Here is an 18,182-nt window from a genome sequence, read left to right as displayed (position 1 = left end):
AGGCAAGGGAGAAAAGTTGGTCGAATAAAACTTCATTGCAGTTCAGCGAAAGGGGGGTGCGACGGTCGTTCTTTGTACCGACGGATGGGTCGACGCTTCGTCGATTGTGCCGTAGAATTGAGCTTGAGCGAAGACCATTCGACGGAACAAATCGACGCTCCATCGATCAGTTCGACGGACCGTCCTTCTCACCATAGAATGAAAGGAAACGAAAGGCTACTCACTGGAAATTTAACGACTTCGACGATCAGATTGACGCTCCGTCGATTGTACCGTATATCTCGGTCGGGACTGATTTTAGGAATTAATATAAGGACCCCTCCCTCATTTTATTTCATTTCATTCCACTCCTCCACACACCAAAGAGACCTCTAGAACTTTCTCCATTATTCATCCACAAGAAACTAAGGGAAAACCATGATCAACTATACCAAATCCATAAAATCAAGTGTATGAAACCCATTAAAAGTTCATCTAAGCCAAGAAAACTCAAGAGAAGAGAGTTAGGGTTTTGGTGCAAGAAGAGAAGCTCCACTAAAAGGTTGTTCATCCATCATCCAAGGTGAGTTTTATGGTATTTACATGTTATTTAAGGTATTGAAAAGTTGAAACACTTGGATTGTAGAAGGAGGTAGAAAATGGGTCATAAATACGGGAATAGTGACATTGTTGGGTAGAGGTTTAGATTGAGTCATGACTATCGATATGTTGTGATTATAAATATGTTATGAATGACATTTATACCATGGAATAAGTATTATACATGAGAAAACGCGATAGTGAGCTATAACCATAATTGTGGAGAAATTGAAGGAAAATGGTGAATTGTGGGAAATGTAGGTAAATGATGATTATTGTTGCGATATTGTGAATATTGTTATGAACGTTTGAGAGTTGATATAGAATGTGGGAAAAGTAGTAGAAACAAAGGAAATGTTTCCCAATTTTCCCTAGAAATAGTAAAATGTTCTTATAGCCGAGTAACTAATGTTAGTGCGAATCCTCTTGAAGGTAGAAACGCGAGCATCGAAGGAGGACGATCAAGCGATGGAGTAGTTAAACGACAAAGTTATGTGAGTCTATTCCTTTATTTCTATGGCATGAATCCTATAGCATGACTTTTCCTTCCCCTTCATGAATTTCCTACATTCCGGAAAACTAATAACCTATGTTCATGAAAAGCCATACGAGAAGAGAGACATACTATGAGTTCAATAATGGTGATGATGAGTTTAAGTCTAAAGATTCTAGATGTTCATGATATGATGTCGTTTATGGTATAAACTCACCTTATATGCTAATTCCTTCAAGGTGAGGCAGAATGTTAATGAATGCTCCATAATGAAATCGGGGGATCACGACCTTACGTCACCCCGATAAAGTATAGTTGTCCTTGAGTCTTTATGCATGTACTATGATGAGCATAATATGATGAGCATATTATGATGATGATATAACACCGCGCCTATATGCCCGGGCAGTCACCGCTAAAGCGGGCAGCTATACACCATGGCCAGATGGCATGGGTAGACACCACTAGTTGGCGACAAGATATGGTACCCCGGACGCGGGAGGCCTGGACGCACGCTAAAGCTAATAATTATCAAACCGATCCGATACGGACGGACAGCTTATACATTTATGCATATATGACATGATGATGATTATGAGTAAGCCAGCATGCATCATTTCCTTTATATGTGACAGTCAGATATAGATGTTCCTTATTGATGCTTCATTTATTTCATTGACGTATCATTATTGTTTATGCCTCTCATACTCAGTACAATGTTCGTACTGACGTCCGTTTTCTTTGGACGTTGTGTTTATGCCCACAGGAAGACAGGGAGGCGATCCAGACTCATAGAAGCTACTAGCTGATTTGGAGAGCACTCCATTTTCCGGAGGTGCCATTGATTATTCTTTTGGTATATGTATGTATATGTATGTCTTGGGTACGACGGGGTCTCGTCCCGTCCATATGTCTAGTACTCTAGTAGAGGCTCGTAGATGCGCAGTGTGGGTAGTATGGTCTCACAAGTTCCTCATTATAGATATATATGTATGTATATTATTTTGATAGCCGAAAGGCTCATGTATATAAAGTAAATATGTTTCAAAGGATAATAATTACCATGGTTATGAGCATATGATGCATGAATGAAAGCAGATGAATAGTATAACAAAGGGTGCTCGGTGGTTTGCCCCGGGTACCCGTCACCGCCCCTAGCCGGGTCGTGACAAAAGTGGTATCAGAGCAGTTCAGTCCTAGGAAGTGTCTACGAGCCGTATCTAGTAGAGTTTTTTTTATGGTGTGTTGCGTGCCACATCAATAAACAGGAGGCTACAGGGCATTTAGGAAAAATGACCATCTTTTTTCTTATGAGATCGTGCGATAGAGTCGTGTATAAGATTTTATCCTCCCTAATAGTGTGTTGTGATTTCAGAAATGCCGCCAAAGGGAAAAGCTACAGCCGCCCAGAAGGGCAAGACTACGACAAAAGGGCGGGTAGAAAGAGAGCCGCCAATGAATGTAGAAGAGGGCGAGTCACATAATGAGGCCCTATCTAATACTTCCTCTACCCCGCCCAATGTAGAAGAACAAGGAGGAGCTTCAGCTCCAGTTCCTCCACCGGTTGCTTCGGGTGAACAAGTGACCGGGGCCATCCATCTATTGACACAGTTGGTTGCCGCCCAGGCACAGCGGCAGAATGTGAGTTCAAGTGATCGGTCAGCTAGTACCCGAGCCTGTGACTTTATGAGTTTGAATCCTCCGGAGTTTTTTAGGTCAAAGTCGGATGAAGACCCGCAAGGTTTTATTGGTGAGATGTCTAGAACATTGAGAATTATTTATGCCTCCGAGACTGAATCTATGGAGTTGGCATCTTATAGACTCAGAGATGTGGCGGTATTGTAGTACAACAATTGGCTAGCATCAAGTAAAGAAAATGTGCCACCTCCCGTGTGGCGGGAATTTGTTGATGCTTTCATCCGTCACTATTTGCCACCCGAGGCCCGCCGAGCTAGAGCGGATAGATTTCTAAATTTGAAGCAAGGAAATATGAGTGCCCGAGAGTATAGCCTTCAATTTAATGCCTTGGATAGATATGCCCCGACTATGGTGGCCGATATGGGAGATAGGGTACACAAGTTTGTGAGTGGCTTGGGGCCACATTTGTTCAAGGATTGTTTAACGGCCTCATTGCAAGAAGGGATGGATATTTCCCGAATACAAGCTCATGCCCAGAACATGGAGGGACGACAGCAACCACAAAGAGTTGATCGCGACATTTATAGAAGGCAAAGCAAGAGAGCCAGATCTATGGGTGCAGGCAGTGATTATAGAGGGGGATCAGGACAAACATATTCTAGGCACTCAAACCAGTCGGTGACTAGTGCACCTTCACGATTTACGGGTAGGAGATTTGATCGCTCCTTTCGTTCAGGACTGGGTCAGAGTTCAAGGGCCGCAGATTCTCAGTTCAGGGAAGATTATAGTCAGAGGAGACCCCCAGTACCGTGATTCAGCCAATGCGGTAGACTATATTCCGGACAATTTCGCCAAGGTTCGGATGCTTGCTATGCCTGTGGTCAGGTTGGGCATATGATGCGAGATTGCCCGTCGATGAGCGGTAAGGTTGGGGTTCAGCCCGCAGGATCAGCAGCTGGTTCATCTTCAGTGCGCCCAATAGGGCAGACTTCCCAGATCCCAGCAGGTCGAGGTAGAGGCAGAGGGGGAGCATCTACTTCAGGTGCCACTCAACCCCGTGTGTATGCTTTAGCCGGATGACAGGATCTCGAGTCCTCTCCAGATGTGGTTATAGGTACATTATGCATATTTTCCCATGATGTATATGCCTTGATAGATCCGGGTTCTACTTTTTCCTATATTACCCCGTATGTTGCTGGTCTTATTGGGGTGAAACCTGAGCCAATCAAACCTTTAAAGGTATCTACTCCGGTTGGTGATCCCGTGATAGCTAGATGAGTGTATAAAAATTGTGTACTTGTGATATGCAATCGCCAGACCAAAGCTGATTTAATTGAGCTAAATATGTTAGACTTCGATATGATTATGGGTATGGATTGGTTGGCTTCATGTTATGCCAGTGTTGATTGTTGACTGAAAATAGTTCGATTTTTATTTTCGTGAGAGCCCGTGCTTGAATGGAAGGGTAATATAGCCTCTCCAAAAGGTAGATTTATTTCCTACCTTAAGGCAAGGAAGAGGATAGCTAAAGGCTATATTTATCATCTAGTCCGAGTTCGTGACACCGAAGCAACGTCACTAACTTTCCAATCCGTCCCGGTAGTGAATGAATTTCCGAATGTATTTCCAGATAAACTTCCAGGCCTTCCTACAGAAAGGGAAATTGACTTCGCCATTTATGTGTTGCCGGACACCAAGCCTATTTCTATTCCTCCTTATCGAATGGCTCCGGCAGAATTGAAAGAGCTGAAGGCGCAGTTGAAAGATTTGCTTGAGAAGGGATTTATTAGACCCAGTTTATCACCGTGGGGAGCACCAATCTTGTTCGTGAAAAAAAAAAGATGGTTCCTTACGAATGTACATCGATTATAGGCAGTTGAACAAGGTGACGATAAAGAACAAATATCCTCTCCCAAGGATTGATGATTTATTTGTTCAACTACAGGGTGCCAAGTGGTTTTCTAAAATAGACTTGAGGTCAGGTTATCATCAAGTAAGAGTTAGAGAAGAAGATATTCCCAAAACAGCTTTCAGAACTAGATATGGCCATTAAACATTCCGGGTGATGTCGTTCGGCTTGACTAATGATTCGGCAGTGTTCATGAATTTGATGAATAATGTATTCAGGCCGCTCTTGGATTTATTCGTGATAGTATTCATTGATGATTGTTATATCTTGTATTTTATACGTTCGGATATTCCAAGGTAGTCGTGACGAAGTTGAGGGAATGACCATTTCCCAAATGTACTTCAATGTACAAGTGGATTATAAATATTATTTACAACATTAGTATCATGGAAATAACGTGGATGGTTAGGGACGAAACGGTAATTTCACAAGGTGTTCATGAAGGTTCTTGAAAGGCCATAGTGGTGGTGTACCCTATGTGGACTAAGACTTACATAAGTGTCTTCTTTATTCATTTTTGAGAAAACTCAAGAAAATGGGAGAAAAGTTTAGAAAAGAAAGAAAGGAGGGCTAAGTGTGAATTACAAAAATTATATGGGCCAAAGCTTGCATGGAAAGACATTTGTCTTCCTTATTTACACTTAAGGAAATTCAAGAAAAAGGAGGAATTTTCTAGAAAAGAATGGAAGGGGTCATGTAGTCATATTTTTGTGTTGAGGGACTTATTCATAAATATGGAAAAAAATGGGTGGAAGACTTGTATAAAGTTATTCCAATATTCATTATTTCTCTAGAAATTTCAAGAGAGTGAAGAACAAAAAGAAGAGGAGAAAAACAAGAAGGCATTTCGGCCAAGAGGAAAAACATTCCAAGAAAATTTCAAAAAATTTCTTCAAAATCATTTCCTACCAATTAGAGGGTCCTTAACAAGGTGGAGTTGTTGTTGGAGCAAGAAAAGCTTATATTCTTTCAAGCTACAAAATATAGCCAAGTGAAGAGTTGAAGCAAGAAGGTAAGAATTCATCCTTTTCTTATGTGTTATGGATGTTGTGCATGTTGTAGTGTGTAAAATGAGTGAAATTTATAGAGAATAAGAATGTAAGGGTGTGGCCGTGTGTACCTAGGTAGATGTAGGAAATTATGTTTAATTATTGTGTCTAGCATTGGGTTGTTGTTGTATCGTGGATACTATGTTGTTAAGGAATGCATAATAATTTTGTGAAGTTGTAGAAGTTGGAGACTTGTGATTGAGGTATTTAAATTGAATATTATGTTCTTGTATGTATGGAGGATAATGTTGTTAGTATGGTATTGTTGGCATATGAATTATAATGTTCTTATTGGAGTTGGAAAGTTTTTGGAAGAAGAAGTAAATTGATTGAATATGGAAATTGTTAGTATTGTTGTTGGCATTGTTGTTGAATTATGTTAATAGTTTGCCCGGGTTTGAATTCCCGGATTGTGTTTGATGAGAATTTGACTAAATTGAATGTCGAGGATGGTATATTTACAGAGGAAATGCTGCCGAAATTTCGGTAGCCAAGTATTACCTTAAGATTTCAACTCTAAGTATACTAATGAGAGTTTTGGTAAAAACGACCAATTTGCAGATTTTGACGAAATTGTGACGTGAATTTGGAATAGCAAAAGGAGCGGAAGGAGGTATGTAAGGCTTCACCCTTCTTTCTATGGCATGTCTTAGTTGTAATAAGTTGGGTACGAGCCTCGGGGACAACTCGGTTCCCCGGAATCCGCACCTAAAGTTTTCCACTTTTTGTTCAATAGAATTGAACTAGAAAGTGTGCCAATTGTTGGAAAAACCTCCTACACCCTTAGAACTTGTATAAATGGGACCCGATTACCCAAAGACCCTCACAAGTGACGCTATGACACGTAACATACGCAAATCGTATACGCTACCTCATCCGGCCCGAGGTGGGCCCGTTACTCTCGAATTTTCCTATAGTCGTGGTTGACTTACTTGAAGTAAATCCAAAGGGGACTTTTGATCCCAATCTCGTTACCGAATGATAAGTACTGTGACTACTCTAACGAGAATGTTTCTATGAGGATAATGGTAATTACAATGTTAGACAAAAGAATGTACCTTTGATAAGTACGACCGGGACGACTCTATGACTAAGATGACTAAGCTAAGTATCTTACGTAAACATGAAAGTGATACACTAATTTTTGAATCGTATTTATATTTCCTAGCTATATCTTTATTTTCTCTGATTCCAAAGCCTATGACGGTCGTCTATGATGCCCACGATTTCATTCTACGGTTACTGTAATACTATTCTCCGTTGATAGTCTCGCCTTAAAATACTTGTTCCTTCAAGGTGAGACAAAGCTATCACTAGCATTCCATAACGTAATCGGAGGTCACAGACCTTACGTCACTCCGATGGATACATGATTTTCCTTGGCGCTTGTGTGCTTATATGATATATGTATATAAAACAGGTATATGTGTATGGATATGTATATATAAATAAGATAAGTAATTGTATATGAGACGTGTATATGTATAAAATATAAGCAAATGTATATGTATATGTGTATAGGGAAAGGGGAAGGGCCACTGTTATATCACCACCTGATTCAGCTGGATTCCATCCTGGACGCGGGATGCCCGGACGCGGGATATGGGAGAGCCGTACGCGGCGTCTGTATATTTATATAATGTATGATACATATATATGATGTAATGTTTTGGGACACCGTTGGGGAGGGGGTTGGGAGAGCCGATATATTCAGCGTCTGTAAATGTGAATAAAAGATACTGTTTACTGAATTGTACCGTTTTCTATATACAAGAATAAGGGACACCGTGGGAGTGGAGCCGATTGTATTCGGCGTCTGTAAATGTGAGCAAAAGGTACCGTTACTGAAATGTACTGTTTTCTGTACACGAGAATAAGTAATATATAAATGTTAATTCCTATGCTTATGAAAAGAAACGTTTCAAAGATGAAAGGGCAAGCCTACATGACAGCCGGCCTAAAAAGGGGCCTTCCTATGCACAGGTTGCTTTCTCGCTTCGTTATATGCCCTGTGACTCCATGATATTATTAATCGTACTCTATGTTACTGCTTGTATTATTTTCTATGCCTTACATACTCGGTACACTATTCGTACTGACGTCCCTTCTTGTGGACATTGCGTTTCATGCCGCGCAGGTCAGCAGACAGGTGGACTTGATCCTTAGGAGCTCTGCCAGCAGTACTCTACAGCGCTCCAGTGGTTTCGGAGCCTTATTTCAGTGGTACTATTTTGTGTATATATACTCTCGGGCACGATAGTACTCGGCCCTTTTCTATGTATAAGTGTACTATGTCTAGAGGCTCGTAGGCAGTTATGTACAGTCGGTCAAGCATAGTTAGATATATGGTGTTTTGGCATGTTAATGTTGTCGTATAAAGTGCTAACGAAGTTTATTAGCCTATGTTTAGAATGACGCTGCTAATGTTAATGTTCAAAAAAAAATATGGCTCTGTTTACACGGCTTGTTAAGAGGTAAGGGTAATATGATAGATAAGGAGTGCTCGGTACAAGTACCGGGTACTCGTCACGGCCCCTAGTCGGGTCGTGACAAAAGTGGTATCAGAGCAGTTCGATCCTAGGGGTTTGTCTACGAGCCGTGTCCAGTAGAGTCTTGTTTATGAGTGTGTAGCGCGCCACGCTTATAAACAGGAGGCTACTGGGCATTTAGGAAATGTGACCTTCTTTGCATTCTGAAATCGTGCGATAGAGCTAAGTTGCCAGGCTTCCATATTCGTTTTCTTAAACCTATGTTATGGTTTCAGTAATGCCGCCAAAGAGAAAGGCTACGATGGCCGAGAAAGCCAAGAGGGTGGCGGCCAGCAGAGTTGAACGGGAGCTAGAAGAAGAAGAATCTCATAATTAGGCTCCCCCTCAGACCTTTCCTGCCCCCCCCCCCCCCGGCACCAGCAGATCGGGAAAGAGTTCCAGTTCCAGCCCCCGCACCCCCAGTCCCACCGCCAGTAGCTCCGGGCCAGCAGATGGCAGAGGCCATCCAGTTATTGACCCAGTTAGTTGCCGCACAGGATCAGCGGCAAGATGTAGACCTGGGAGATAGGGCGGTAAGTGCAAGAGCCCGTGACTTTATTACCCTGAAGCCGCCAGAGTTTTATGGGTCAAAACCAGAGGAAGACCCGCAGAGTTTTATAGATGAGATGCTGAGGACTCTGAGAATTATACATGCTTCGGATACGGAGTCCGTAGAGTTGGCTTCATACAGGCTGCGGGACGTGGCAGTCCTATGGTATAATAGCTGGGTATCTTCGAGGGGAGCAAATGCACCCCCTCCGGTTTGGCAGGAATTTACTGAGGCATTTCTGGGACATTTTCTACCACCGGAGGTTCGACGGGCTCGAGCCGATATGTTCTTGAACCTTCGACAGGGAAATATGAGCGTACGTGAGTACAGTCTTCGTTTTAACTCGTTAGCCAGGTACGCCCCAACCATGATAGCTAATATGGGGGATCATGTGCACCGATTTGTGAGTGGGCTGGGGCCACATTTAGTCAAGGAGTGCTTGACGGCTTCACTCCAGGATGGGATGACTATTACTCGTATTCAGGCCCACGCCCAAAACCTGGAGGAACAGTATCAGTCACGAAGAGAGGAGCGTTATTCAGATAAGGGTTCCAGAAAAAGGGGCAGATTTTCCGGGACTAGAAGTGAGTATAGAGGGGGGCAGGCACAGGGGCAACCTAGGTATTCAGGCCAATCAGTGGCCAGTGCGCCACCTCGATTTGCAGATAGGGGATTTGATCATCCTACCTATTCAGGACCAGGTCAGAGTGCCAAGGCTTCAGGATCCCAGTACAGAGCTGATTTTAGCAGGACGGGGCTGCCCCCACCACGATGTGCTCGGTGTGGCAAGCCACACTCTGGGCAGTGCTACCTAGACACCGGTGGTTGTTTTGCCTGTGGTCGAACTGACCATTTTGTACGTGATTGCCCACTAAAGGACGAAGGAGGCCGAACTCAGCCAGCTGGATCAGCAATCGGTTCATCGTCGACCGTGCGCCCTCGTGGACAGACTTCCTAGGCTCCAGCGGGCCGCAGCTGAGGTAAAGGAGGGGCACCTAGTTCAGCCGGTCCTCCGCACCGCCTATATGCACTGACAGGACGACAGGACCCTGAACCTTCCGCAGACGCGGCCACAGGTACTTTTTCAGTATTTTCTATGATAACCGTGTGTTAATCAATTCGTATTTTATTTTACTCTATACTGTCCTCTGTATTACTGAACATACTAAGAGTTTGGAAATTTGGACGAAAAGTGGCTATACGCATAGGTAAAAAGGCGGATACTGGAGATTGCGGAGGTTAGAACTGTAAATAAAAGAAAAGACGTGTTACGCGGACGTTTCGAAACCTGCTAAAACCCCAACGCGTCCCATATTATGCGACATAAGTAGTACGGGGAAGTGGAGGTAGAAGTACTAACACCGAGACACTGAAATGCATTAAAATTTCAAGGTTAAGCGTGCTCAGGTGGGAGTAATTCCATGATGGGTGACCCCCTGGGAAATATGCTGAAAATCTCATAAAGGCGGAAACAAGAGACGAGTGTAAGAGTAGGCAGCCCAAGGTAAATTGGGGTACGGAAAGTGGTTAGAAACCCCATACGAGTTATATAGGCCGAGACGGACTAAACTAACAGAAAAAGGGAAGTCATGACGACAAAAAGCTTTGGGACTGACGGGGAAAAGCACAGGTGTCACAGGGAGAGACCAATATTAAGTCCACACTAGCTAAGGCAAGGAATCCCTAATATGGCGGCATACGGGAACATGTCTAGTGAGGGGATAGACACGGCGGATGCCACGAAAAAGGGATTATAACCGTGAAGGTCGCAAGAGGCAACCTAAGCTCCCAAGATGAATATGCTAAGTGACATGCGGCATCTACAGAGGAGACCTTCCCGAAATAATATACTACGCTATGAGGCCAGTTCAACATTCGAGGACGAATGTTCTAAAGGGGGGGAGGATGTTATATCCTGTATTTTATACGTTCGGATATTCCAAGGTAGTCGTGACGAAGTTGAGGGAATGACCATTTCCCAAATGTACTTCAATGTACAAGTGGATTATAAATATTATTTACAACATTAGTATCATGGAAATAACGTGGATGGTTAGGGACGAAACGGTAATTTCACAAGGTGTTCATGAAGGTTCTTGAAAGGCCATAGTGGTGGTGTACCCTATGTGGACTAAGACTTACATAAGTGTCTTCTTTATTCATTTTTGAGAAAACTCAAGAAAATGGGAGAAAAGTTTAGAAAAGAAAGAAAGGAGGGCTAAGTGTGAATTACAAAAATTATATGGGCCAAAGCTTGCATGGAAAGACATTAGTCTTCCTTATTTACACTTAAGGAAATTCAAGAAAAAGGAGGAATTTTCTAGAAAAGAATGGAAGGGGTCATGTAGTCATATTTTTGTGTTGAGGGACTTATTCATAAATATGGAAAAAAATGGGTGGAAGACTTGTATATAGTTATTCCAATATTCATTATTTCTCTAGAAATTTCAAGAGAGTGAAGAACAAAAAGAAGAGGAGAAAAACAAGAAGGCATTTCGGCCAAGAGGAAAAACATTCCAAGTAAATTTCAAAAAATTTCTTCAAAATCATTTCCTACCAATTAGAGGGTCCTTAACAAGGTGGAGTTGTTGTTGGAGCAAGAAAAGCTTATATTCTTTCAAGCTACAAAATATAGCCAAGTGAAGAGTTGAAGCAAGAAGGTAAGAATTCATCCTTTTCTTATGTGTTATGGATGTTGTGCATGTTGTAGTGTGTAAAATGAGTGAAATTTATAGAGAATAAGAATGTAAGGGTGTGGCCGTGTGTACCTAGGTAGATGTAGGAAATTATGTTTAATTATTGTGTCTAGCATTGGGTTGTTGTTGTATCGTGGATACTATGTTGTTAAGGAATGCATAATAATTTTGTGAAGTTGTAGAAGTTGGAGACTTGTGATTGAGGTATTTAAATTGAATATTATGTTCTTGTATGTATGGAGGATAATGTTGTTAGTATGGTATTGTTGGCATATGAATTATAATGTTCTTATTGGAGTTGGAAAGTTTTTGGAAGAAGAAGTAAATTGATTGAATATGGAAATTGTTAGTATTGTTGTTGGCATTATTGTTGAATTATGTTAATAGTTTGCCCGGGTTTGAATTCCCGGATTGTGTTTGATGAGAATTTGACTAAATTGAATGTCAAGGATGGTATATTTACAGAGGAAATGCTGCCGAAATTTCGGTAGCCAAGTATTACCTTAAGATTTCAACTCTAAGTATACTGATGAGAGTTTTGGTAAAAACGACCAATTTGCAGATTTTGACGAAATTGTGACGTGAATTTGGAATAGCAAAAGGAGCGGAAGGAGGTATGTAAGGCTTCACCCTTCTTTCTATGGCATGTCTTAGTTGTAATAAGTTGGGTACGAGCCTCGGGGACAACTCGGTTCCCCGGAATCCGCACCTAAAGTTTTCCACTTTTTGTTCAATAGAATTGAACTAGAAAGTGTGCCAATTGTTGGAAAAACCTCCTACACCCTTAGAACTTGTATAAATGGGACCCGATTACCCAAAGACCCTCACAAGTGACGCTATGACACGTAACATACGCAAATCGTATACGCTACCTCATCCGGCCCGAGGTGGGCCCGTTACTCTCGAATTTTCCTATAGTCGTGGTTGACTTACTTGAAGTAAATCCAAAGGGGACTTTTGATCCCAATCTCGTTACCGAATGATAAGTACTGTGACTACTCTAACGAGAATGTTTCTATGAGGATAATGGTAATTACAATGTTAGACAAAAGAATGTACCTTTGATAAGTACGACCGGGACGACTCTATGACTAAGATGACTAAGCTAAGTATCTTACGTAAACATGAAAGTGATACACTAATTTTTGAATCGTATTTATATTTCCTAGCTATATCTTTATTTTCTCTGATTCCAAAGCCTATGACGGTCGTCTATGATGCCCACGATTTCATTCTACGGTTACTGTAATACTATTCTCCGTTGATAGTCTCGCCTTAAAATACTTGTTCCTTCAAGGTGAGACAAAGCTATCACTAGCATTCCATAACGTAATCGGAGGTCACCGACCTTACGTCACTCCGATGGATACATGATTTTCCTTGGCGCTTGTGTGCTTATATGATATATGTATATAAAACAGGTATATGTGTATGGATATGTATATATAAATAAGATAAGTAATTGTATATGAGACGTGTATATGTATAAAATATAAGCAAATGTATATGTATATGTGTATAGGGAAAGGGGAAGGGCCACTGTTATATCACCACCTGATTCAGCTGGATTCCATCCTGGACGCGGGATGCCCGGACGCGGGATATGGGAGAGCCGTACGCGGCGTCTGTATATTTATATAATGTATGATACATATATATGATGTAATGTTTTGGGACACCGTTGGGGAGGGGGTTGGGAGAGCCGATATATTCAGCGTCTGTAAATGTGAATAAAAGATACTGTTTACTGAATTGTACCGTTTTCTGTATACAAGAATAAGGGACACCGTGGGAGTGGAGCCGATTGTATTCGGCGTCTGTAAATGTGAGCAAAAGGTACCGTTACTGAAATGTACTGTTTTCTGTACACGAGAATAAGTAATATATAAATGTTAATTCCTATGCTTATGAAAAGAAACGTTTCAAAGATGAAAGGGCAAGCCTACATGACAGCCGGCCTAAAAAGGGGCCTTCCTATGCACAGGTTGCTTTCTCGCTTCGTTATATGCCCTGTGACTCCATGATATTATTAATCGTACTCTATGTTACTGCTTGTATTATTTTCTATGCCTTACATACTCGGTACACTATTCGTACTGACGTCCCTTCTTGTGGACATTGCGTTTCATGCCGCGCAGGTCAGCAGACAGGTGGACTTGATCCTTAGGAGCTCTGCCAGCAGTACTCTACAGCGCTCCAGTGGTTTCGGAGCCTTATTTCAGTGGTACTATTTTGTGTATATATAATCTCGGGCACGATAGTACTCGGCCCTTTTCTATGTATAAGTGTACTATGTCTAGAGGCTCGTAGGCAGTTATGTACAGTCGGTCAAGCATAGTTAGATATATGGTGTTTTGGCATGTTAATGTTGTCGTATAAAGTGCTAACGAAGTTTATTAGCCTATGTTCAGAATGACGCTGCTAATGTTAATGTTCAAAAAAAAATATGGCTCTGTTTACACGGCTTGTTAAGAGGTAAGGGTAATATGATAGATAAGGAGTGCTCGGTACAAGTACCGGGTACTCGTCACGGCCCCTAGTCGGGTCGTGACAAAAGTGGTATCAGAGCAGTTCGATCCTAGGGGTTTGTCTACGAGCCGTGTCCAGTAGAGTCTTGTTTATGAGTGTGTAGCGCGCCATGCTTATAAACAGGAGGCTACTGGGCATTTAGGAAATGTGACCTTCTTTGCATTCTGAAATCGTGCGATAGAGCTAAGTTGCCAGGCTTCGATATTCGTTTTCTTAAACCTATGTTATGGTTTCAGTAATGCCGCCAAAGAGAAAGGCTACGATGGCCGAGAAAGCCAAGAGGGTGGCGGCCAGCAGAGTTGAACGGGAGCTAGAAGAAGAAGAATCTCATAATTAGGCTCCCCCTCAGACCTTTCCTGCCCCCCCCCCCCCCCCGGCACCAGCAGAGCGGGAAAGAGTTCCAGTTCCAGCCCCCGCACCCCCAGTCCCACCGCCAGTAGCTCCGGGCCAGCGGATGGCAGAGGCCATCCAGTTATTGACCTAGTTAGTTGCCGCACAGGATCAGCGGCAAGATGTAGACCTGGGAGATAGGGCGGTAAGTGCAAGAGCCCGTGACTTTATTACCCTGAAGCCGCCAGAGTTTTATGGGTCAAAACCAGAGGAAGACCCGCAGAGTTTTATAGATGAGATGCTGAGGACTCTGAGAATTATACATGCTTCGGATACGGAGTCCGTAGAGTTGGCTTCATACAGGCTGCGGGACGTGGCAGTCCTATGGTATAATAGCTGGGTATCTTCGAGGGGAGCAAATGCACCCCCTCCGGTTTGGCAGGAATTTACTGAGGCATTTCTGCGACATTTTCTACCACCGGAGGTTCGACGGGCTCGAGCCGATATGTTCTTGAACCTTCGACAGGGAAATATGAGCGTACGTGAGTACAGTCTTCGTTTTAACTCGTTAGCCAGGTACGCCCCAACCATGATAGCTAATATGGGGGATCATGTGCACCGATTTGTGAGTGGGCTGGGGCCACATTTAGTCAAGGAGTGCTTGACGGCTTCACTCCAGGATGGGATGACTATTACTCGTATTCAGGCCCACGCCCAAAACCTGGAGGAACAGTATCAGTCACGAAGAGAGGAGCGTTATTCAGATAAGGGTTCCAGAAAAAGGGGCAGATTTTCCGGGACTAGAAGTGAGTATAGAGGGGGGCAGGCACAGGGGCAACCTAGGTATTCAGGCCAATCAGTGGCCAGTGCGCCACCTCGATTTGCAGATAGGGGATTTGATCATCCTACCTATTCAGGACCAGGTCAGAGTGCCAAGGCTTCAGGATCCCAGTACAGAGCTGATTTTAGCAGGACGGGGCTGCCCCCACCACGATGTGCTCGGTGTGGCAAGCCACACTCTGGGCAGTGCTACCTAGACACCGGTGGTTGTTTTGCCTGTGGTCGAACTGACCATTTTGTACGTGATTGCCCACTAAAGGACGAAGGAGGCCGAACTCAGCCAGCTGGATCAGCAATCGGTTCATCGTCGACCGTGCGCCCTCGTGGACAGACTTCCTAGGCTCCAGCGGGCCGCAGCTGAGGTAAAGGAGGGGCACCTAGTTCAGCTGGTCCTCCGCACCGCCTATATGCACTGACAGGACGACAGGACCCTGAACCTTCCGCAGACGCGGCCACAGGTACTTTTTCAGTATTTTCTATGATAACCGTGTGTTAATCAATTCGTATTTTATTTTACTCTATACTGTCCTCTGTATTACTGAACATACTAAGAGTTTGGAAATTTGGACGAAAAGTGGCTATACGCATAGGTAAAAAGGCGGATACTGGAGATTGCAGAGGTTAGAACTGTAAATAAAAGAAAAGACGTGTTACGCGGACGTTTCGAAACCTGCTAAAACCCCAACGCGTCCCATATTATGCGACATAAGTAGTACGGGGAAGTGGAGGTAGAAGTACTAACACCGAGACACTGAAATGCATTAAAATTTCAAGGTTAAGCGTGCTCAGGTGGGAGTAATTCCATGATGGGTGACCCCCTGGGAAATATGCTGAAAATCTCATAAAGGCGGAAACAAGAGACGAGTGTAAGAGTAGGCAGCCCAAGGTAAATTGGGGTACGGAAAGTGGTTAGAAACCCCATACGAGTTATATAGGTCGAGACGGACTAAACTAACAGAAAAAGGGAAGTCATGACGACAAAAAGCTTTGGGACTGACGGGGAAAAGCACAGGTGTCACAGGGAGAGACCAATATTAAGTCCACACTAGCTAAGGCAAGGAATCCCTAATATGGCGGCATACGGGAACATGTCTAGTGAGGGGATAGACACGGCGGATGCCACGAAAAAGGGATTATAACCGTGAAGGTCGCAAGAGGCAACCTAAGCTCCCAAGATGAATATGCTAAGTGACATGCGGCATCTACAGAGGAGACCTTCCCGAAATAATATACTACGCTATGAGGCCAGTTCAACATTCGAGGACGAATGTTCTAAAGGGGGGGAGGATGTTATATCCTGTATTTTATACGTTCGGATATTCCAAGGTAGTCGTGACGAAGTTGAGGGAATGACCATTTCCCAAATGTACTTCAATGTACAAGTGGATTATAAATATTATTTACAACATTAGTATCATGGAAATAACGTGGATGGTTAGGGACGAAACGGTAATTTCACAAGGTGTTCATGAAGGTTCTTGAAAGGCCATAGTGGTGGTGTACCCTATGTGGACTAAGACTTACATAAGTGTCTTCTTTATTCATTTTTGAGAAAACTCAAGAAAATGGGAGAAAAGTTTAGAAAAGAAAGAAAGGAGGGCTAAGTGTGAATTACAAAAATTATATGGGCCAAAGCTTGCATGGAAAGACATTAGTCTTCCTTATTTACACTTAAGGAAATTCAAGAAAAAGGAGGAATTTTCTAGAAAAGAATGGAAGGGGTCATGTAGTCATATTTTTGTGTTGAGGGACTTATTCATAAATATGGAAAAAAATGGGTGGAAGACTTGTATATAGTTATTCCAATATTCATTATTTCTCTAGAAATTTCAAGAGAGTGAAGAACAAAAAGAAGAGGAGAAAAACAAGAAGGCATTTCGGCCAAGAGGAAAAACATTCCAAGTAAATTTCAAAAAATTTCTTCAAAATCATTTCCTACCAATTAGAGGGTCCTTAACAAGGTGGAGTTGTTGTTGGAGCAAGAAAAGCTTATATTCTTTCAAGCTACAAAATATAGCCAAGTGAAGAGTTGAAGCAAGAAGGTAAGAATTCATCCTTTTCTTATGTGTTATGGATGTTGTGCATGTTGTAGTGTGTAAAATGAGTGAAATTTATAGAGAATAAGAATGTAAGGGTGTGGCCGTGTGTACCTAGGTAGATGTAGGAAATTATGTTTAATTATTGTGTCTAGCATTGGGTTGTTGTTGTATCGTGGATACTATGTTGTTAAGGAATGCATAATAATTTTGTGAAGTTGTAGAAGTTGGAGACTTGTGATTGAGGTATTTAAATTGAATATTATGTTCTTGTATGTATGGAGGATAATGTTGTTAGTATGGTATTGTTGGCATATGAATTATAATGTTCTTATTGGAGTTGGAAAGTTTTTGGAAGAAGAAGTAAATTGATTGAATATGGAAATTGTTAGTATTGTTGTTGGCATTGTTGTTGAATTATGTTAATAGTTTGCCCGGGTTTGAATTCCCGGATTGTGTTTGATGAGAATTTGACTAAATTGAATGTCAAGGATGGTATATTTACAGAGGAAATGCTGCCGAAATTTCGGTAGCCAAGTATTACCTTAAGATTTCAACTCTAAGTATACTGATGAGAGTTTTGGTAAAAACGACCAATTTGCAGATTTTGACGAAATTGTGACGTGAATTTGGAATAGCAAAAGGAGCGGAAGGAGGTATGTAAGGCTTCACCCTTCTTTCTATGGCATGTCTTAGTTGTAATAAGTTGGGTACGAGCCTCGGGGACAACTCGGTTCCCCGGAATCCGCACCTAAAGTTTTCCACTTTTTGTTCAATAGAATTGAACTAGAAAGTGTGCCAATTGTTGGAAAAACCTCCTACACCCTTAGAACTTGTATAAATGGGACCCGATTACCCAAAGACCCTCACAAGTGACGCTATGACACGTAACATACGCAAATCGTATACGCTACCTCATCCGGCCCGAGGTGGGCCCGTTACTCTCGAATTTTCCTATAGTCGTGGTTGACTTACTTGAAGTAAATCCAAAGGGGACTTTTGATC

The sequence above is a fragment of the Lycium barbarum genome, chromosome 7 (assembly GCF_019175385.1).
Source record: "Lycium barbarum isolate Lr01 chromosome 7, ASM1917538v2, whole genome shotgun sequence".
NCBI lineage: Eukaryota > Viridiplantae > Streptophyta > Magnoliopsida > Solanales > Solanaceae > Lycium > Lycium barbarum.
Note: the sequence above shows the minus strand (reverse complement) of the source record.